The sequence below is a fragment of the Clinocottus analis genome, unplaced genomic scaffold (assembly GCF_023055335.1).
Source record: "Clinocottus analis isolate CAN_PGR_092001 unplaced genomic scaffold, fCliAna1.0.p SCAF_4, whole genome shotgun sequence".
In the NCBI taxonomy this organism is placed as follows: Eukaryota; Metazoa; Chordata; class Actinopteri; order Perciformes; family Cottidae; genus Clinocottus; species Clinocottus analis.
Genome location: NW_027176153.1, coordinates 23,267,729 through 23,273,642, shown reverse-complemented (window position 1 = coordinate 23,273,642; position 5,914 = coordinate 23,267,729).

Genomic DNA, 5,914 nt, shown 5'->3' with positions numbered 1-5,914 from the left:
AGGAAATAAAAAAGTGAAAGATAAAAGATGATTTGTCATGTTTTCTGCATCGTTTTATTAAAAATACTACATGGGGAAAAATGGTGCAGACACACTAACATCTGTCCTTAAACTCAGTTTTTTAGGGTCACACTTTTTTTTGGTCCATTTTTGAATCATTTCAATTTATTAACATTAAACATAAATACAAAAAAATGGGTTTGTACAGAAAGAAAAAGAAGAAAACTAACACAGACAGACAAACATAACAAAACAAAAACTAAAAATACAATCACCCCGACCCCTCTTTATTATCTTATACTTGTAAATTTGCATACACACACCTGCATTTATCGCTGCATTTTAGATTTTCCCATGCTTGTTTCATTTAGCTTGAACTATTTAATGTCAAACCATGTGACCCAATTCACAACAGGCCTTATCTAGAAAAGAAATGAACAATCCTGATAATTTTTACTGCCATTATTAGTTGAAGAAGCATATCATATGTTTTGAGTAAACCAAACATTTTAAAGGGATGTAAGTTGAATAAATTACAACACAAACATTCAAGCTCCCTCTTCTGGCTCCACGGTGAACAGCAGATAGAAATGTTAAATAAAAGAATGGAAAAAATTCTGCTTAATTCTGCTGCCCTGATAAAATCCTCCTGCGACCTTCCTGCGGGTCTTTATACCCGGACGACTGCTCTAACTAACACACGCTGGATTTAAATCCCGTACGGCCCTTAAGGTCACACAGCTGGTTTGCATAAGCGGTAGTAATGACATCATTCCACACAGTTTTGTCTTTCACAGTTTGGGTGGGGCAACGAAAACATCCACCAGCTGTCTTCTCTCAGCGGCACGGGACATGTTCATGAGCACCATGTCAGTCCAGAGTCCACACACCATCCATCACGGTGTTCATAAATAAAGAAATATATATACAGATATGCGTATTTTCAATAAATTTTCTGTCACCATCCAATGCGTGTGACTAGTTTACTTCCCATGTACTCACACCCTTCTTTCGTCACAAGATGAAGTTGTTACCCGGCCCTGTCCCCTCCCGCGCCCTAAAATATGTCCCATGGACCATTGATCAGCGCCATCCTGGCGTCACAATATGTCACAAAGATGATAAACGGCTCATACCATAAATAAACATGTTGGATTAAATGTGGTCATCTGAAATATGAGACGAGGCCAAATGCTGCATGGTACAACTTTAAAATGTGTGGAACCTGGATGTGAAAATGACTGTATACACACACACACACACACACACACACACACACACACACACACACACATAAACACACACCCAGAGAAATGTCTTTTTATTTTGTATTATCCGCATTTCTTTTTGGGGGGGGAGGGGCAGTTTTTTATTTTTTATTTTTTTGGTCCTAATTTTTTTTTTTGTCCTAATTTATTTTTTTTGTCCTAATTGTTTTGAGGGTGGGGGGGTTCTAATTTTTTTTTTTTTTTTTTTGGTCCTAATTTTTTTTTGTCCTAATTTATGTTTTTTGTCCTAATATTTTTTGGGGTGTTCTAATTTTTTTTTTTTTTTTTCTGGTCCTAATTTTTATTTATTTATTTTTTTTGGTCCTAATTTTTTTTATTTGTACTTTTTTTTTCCTCCTAATATATACATATATTTTAGAAATAAATATACTGGATTAAGTGTGGTCATCTAAAATATGAGACGAGGCCAACTGCTGCATGGTACAACTTTAAAATGTGTAGATCCTGGATGTGAAAATGACTGTATATATGTATATATATATATATAAATACACACACACACACATACACATACACACACACCCAGAGAAATGTATGTTATTTTCAACCTACGTGACCTTGACTTCTGGGAGGTGAAAAGCAGGATTATTACTGTAGATTAAAGAAAACAGACTCCACCCATGTGAGAATGAGTCTCCTTTGTCCGGTGCACATTCACTAATTCCTCACACTCTCCGTCCCGTCACCCTTAAATTGGTTGGTTCACTCAAATTACGCACACATATTTTCTTTTCTCTCCCTAACAGTGTCTCGCCATGCAGATAGTTTCATTTGTCGAGGTTCCTGAGTTATACATCTCTGTGTTTTTCCACCAATGCCCCCAAAACAATGGAGATTAATGACATCAACTATGCGCTGGAAAAAGCAACATATCTTTGTCCGGATTATGAAAAAACCTTGTTGTGCAGTATATTTATTATGAAATCCCCACTAAGCTCAATAGTGTTGGGGATTTTGACAGAACATGGAAAATAATAGCAGTCCAGATATCACAGTTGATGTGAATGTGAACATGTTTCATTCGTAATTTGGATGAACTGACCCTTTATGTTCATATTTTCCACCCATCGGCCCCTGCACCCCTACAGTATATCACTCCAAATGCTGTCTTCCACTGCTTTTCTTCAGTGTCACACACACACACGCCCCACAGCTCCAGCCTGCTCCCATCCTTCACCTCATCCAGCTCTTAGTATCTCCACCCTTTTTATTCCCCCGTCCAGCCAAGAGGAGTGTATGCGCAGTGGAATCTGGGATTGTGAGCGAGACTCAGCTGGTTGTTTTTATTGTGGGGTGGCTCCCCCCTCGGTGTACTTACAGCTGCCAAGTACGTCATGTTTTTCCCTCTTCCTGCCAAAGCACGCCCTTCTAAACTCATTGATGGTAAGATAATATTGGGTGGAATGGATGGGTGGGAGGTAAAGGAAAGCACACAAGAGACAGAGCTGTGGGACTCCATGAAAATTAAACGCTGATCAACTTTCAGGTTCATGAAAAGGTTACGCAAGAAGGCATCATTAGCAAAGAAGACAACTGAAACTTTGATTGTGCATGACAAAGGATTCGATCTCTGTTCACATGTTTTCCTACAAAACATTTGAATATGCGTTAAATTCAGTAATTATTGCTGCATTATTCCTAAAGCAATTAAGCACAAGATACACTCGGTTGAGAAGATAGAAATACAAACTTTTTTTTTATCACACTCTCCATCAAAGAAAAGAAATGGCTGAAACATGCAGTAGCTGCTTTTAGCCACGTGGGGGCAGGATAAACAAGCTGTGATTAAATCTTAATTGACAGTATAGACATTATGGATCGGCTGTTTTGTATTTCCGGTTGCAAGTGTCGCTGACAGGAAGTAAAAAAAATGACCAAACTTGTTGTTCAATCAACAGAAAGGCAATTTAATGGTCTATTAACACATTGTGCAGATATTTTATTAGGAGTTATACTCTACGGATCTGCTTTTGGCATTCACTAACTCCTTGAGGAAATATCTCATGCGTAATGATCACAGTTTCTCTAACAGATCATTAAACCACAATATTTGAAATATTCATTTAACGAGACACAAGTTCTTCTGAATGTAAAAACCATTTCAGCGTCATTGTAATTGCTCGTGACATCAACACACTGCAGCAGGAGAGCAAACTGCGACACGACGTTCACGTCGGACATCAATTTAACAGAGTACACAACTTGTGCTACTGTTTGCCAATCAAAACAAAGATGGCCGCCACAAGGCGACAGAGGACAGGCAATTGAGTCACTTTTCATTTTAATCTGGCTGCAGACGGATTATTTTTTCCATCCCGGTGGTTGGAGAAGCCTTTCATGGTTTAGAAACTACCCTCACAACCGAGGTAAGTGCTTTCAGACATTTTTATGTTGTTGGTGGTGGGAGAAGAGAGAGAGAGCCAGAACAGTTTCAGCGTGAAAAACCTAAAACAATGATGTGAAAGACTTTAAAATACTCAGTAGAGAAGAGGGGGACTGCAGTTTGGTGATCATACTTTATGGGGCAACCCCTTTCACGAACTATTTATATGATACATAATTAGGCTATATTAAATATAGCTCCATGCAAGGAGCACATTTATAGGCCATGCTACAGTGCTGCTTGCTCCACTCGCAGTGTGTTGGATGAATAATGCTGCTGTTCTGACTGCAGAGCTGCTAGCTTCAGGAAAGTAAATATGCTGTTACTGTGGAGAGGAGTGAACAAAACAGCTGTCAGAATGAATAGCTGTGTGCAATTTAGTCTCTCTTATTTTTCTGTGAGTTAACAAAATGAATTGCCTTCCATGATACTACACAGACTCACAGAATGGATCAACATCTGGGGTCACAATGGATAGCATGATGATAAAAATGCATTGGATCCATAATCTGCATTATTGGCCACAACTTTGGATGGGTCACCTGTTTGTTTTTTTTAGGTTCTTAAGAATATATCAACCAACAAATCACAGCATGAGTGGAAGAGGAAGTTTCGTGCCAAAATGAATTGTGTTGTTGACTCTTTGTTTTTTTCTTCTCATCAAACATCCTTGCATTCACACATCTGTATGCACCCGCCTTTAAAATGCAATGTGCATGACAAGAACAACATAATATACTTCCACATACTTTGAAACAAAAAAAAAAAAAAACATGCATCAAGGGAAATGTAGTATGCAGTTTCAAAGCTGGGATCCAGATTAAGGGAGGGTCCCTCTGTCACACAAGTATGAGCTCCACTGACTAATGCACACGCATGAGGGAGAGACCAGACACATCCTCCTTGTAAAGATCCCAACAGGCATCTGTGCCGAGCCAGTAAGGTTTAAGTCGATGCTTTTGTCATGACCCTGATAAAAAAGTCCCTATGAAATGTGTTTTTTGCTAATAAACTGCAGATTCTTCTCATGTGGTACGAAGCTAGGCCTACTTTTATTATGTATTTTTTTCAATCGTGTCATTTGCAGAATAATATAGTATATTTTGTGACTATGTAAAAACGACTAAAATCCCTGTTAAAATGAAGCATAATCAAAGACATGAACATACTAATGAAGGAATGATGGGATTTGAAAAGCTTAAATGTAATATTTTGTTTCCATAGACACCTAAATGGAAAAAAACAATGGAAACTTAAATTGATATCGTGTCTGTTTACTGCACATTTCTCTGTGCAGTCGTCGTGTATTCCAAACATCTGCTTCGGGAAACAATCTGGAAGACATTGCTTATTTTTTTCCAGTGATGCAACTGTCCACAGAAGGCACTTTACACCCTGTTGCGAACTGCGGGCCGCGTAGGCGATTGCATACTAATGATAATGTGGATCCATAAAGCGGTTTAAAGTAGTGCAGACAGATGGCACAATGACACTGCATACTGGTAATGTCATTTATCAGACTTATATATAAAAAGATGTGAGTCAGGATTTAGATACTAAAATGGAAGTGCTTATTTATGATGTACACACTTTGAAACAAGCACATTCTGCAAGTGATTCACATCGGTGAACGAGTCCAAACTATATTGCGAGAGTAAAGCAGGCGGACTAAAGTATGCAGAATGAAGTAGAGAGAGTAAAGCATGCAAAGTAAAGCACGTAGAGCAAAGGGAGGTTTGAGTGGGATTGTTGCCTTAGGATGCCCCCTGCTGCAGCCCTGTAGGAGCAAACCAAAAACAATAAAAGGAAATTAAACCTAAAACTATTTTCCCACGTAAATCATATTCCTGGAATTTTAGGAATATGGTTCAGCCAAGTTGTTCTTTTACACACTTATGTGAACTACAAATCTGAAAAGTACAAATAAAGCAACGTTGTGAAATGAAGTTGATGTGATAATGAAACTACTAAATCTATTTTAGAATATATTGCTATTTGGATCTGTTCAAATATATTCTAATTTCGAATATTAACATATTTGCAGGTCTTTAAAATCTCATTAGCAATCTTTACGAGCTTCACAGTGTGCCGGAGGCCTGGTCTGCACGCGTTGAGTTGTTTGATATGTTCTTAACCGAATACTGGGGTCTACACTTTATCCGTTTGTATTGTGTGCTCAAAAGCTGAAACCTCGAGAGTGCACATATCCAGTTACATAGATTCAGTACGATTGTGTTTGGAC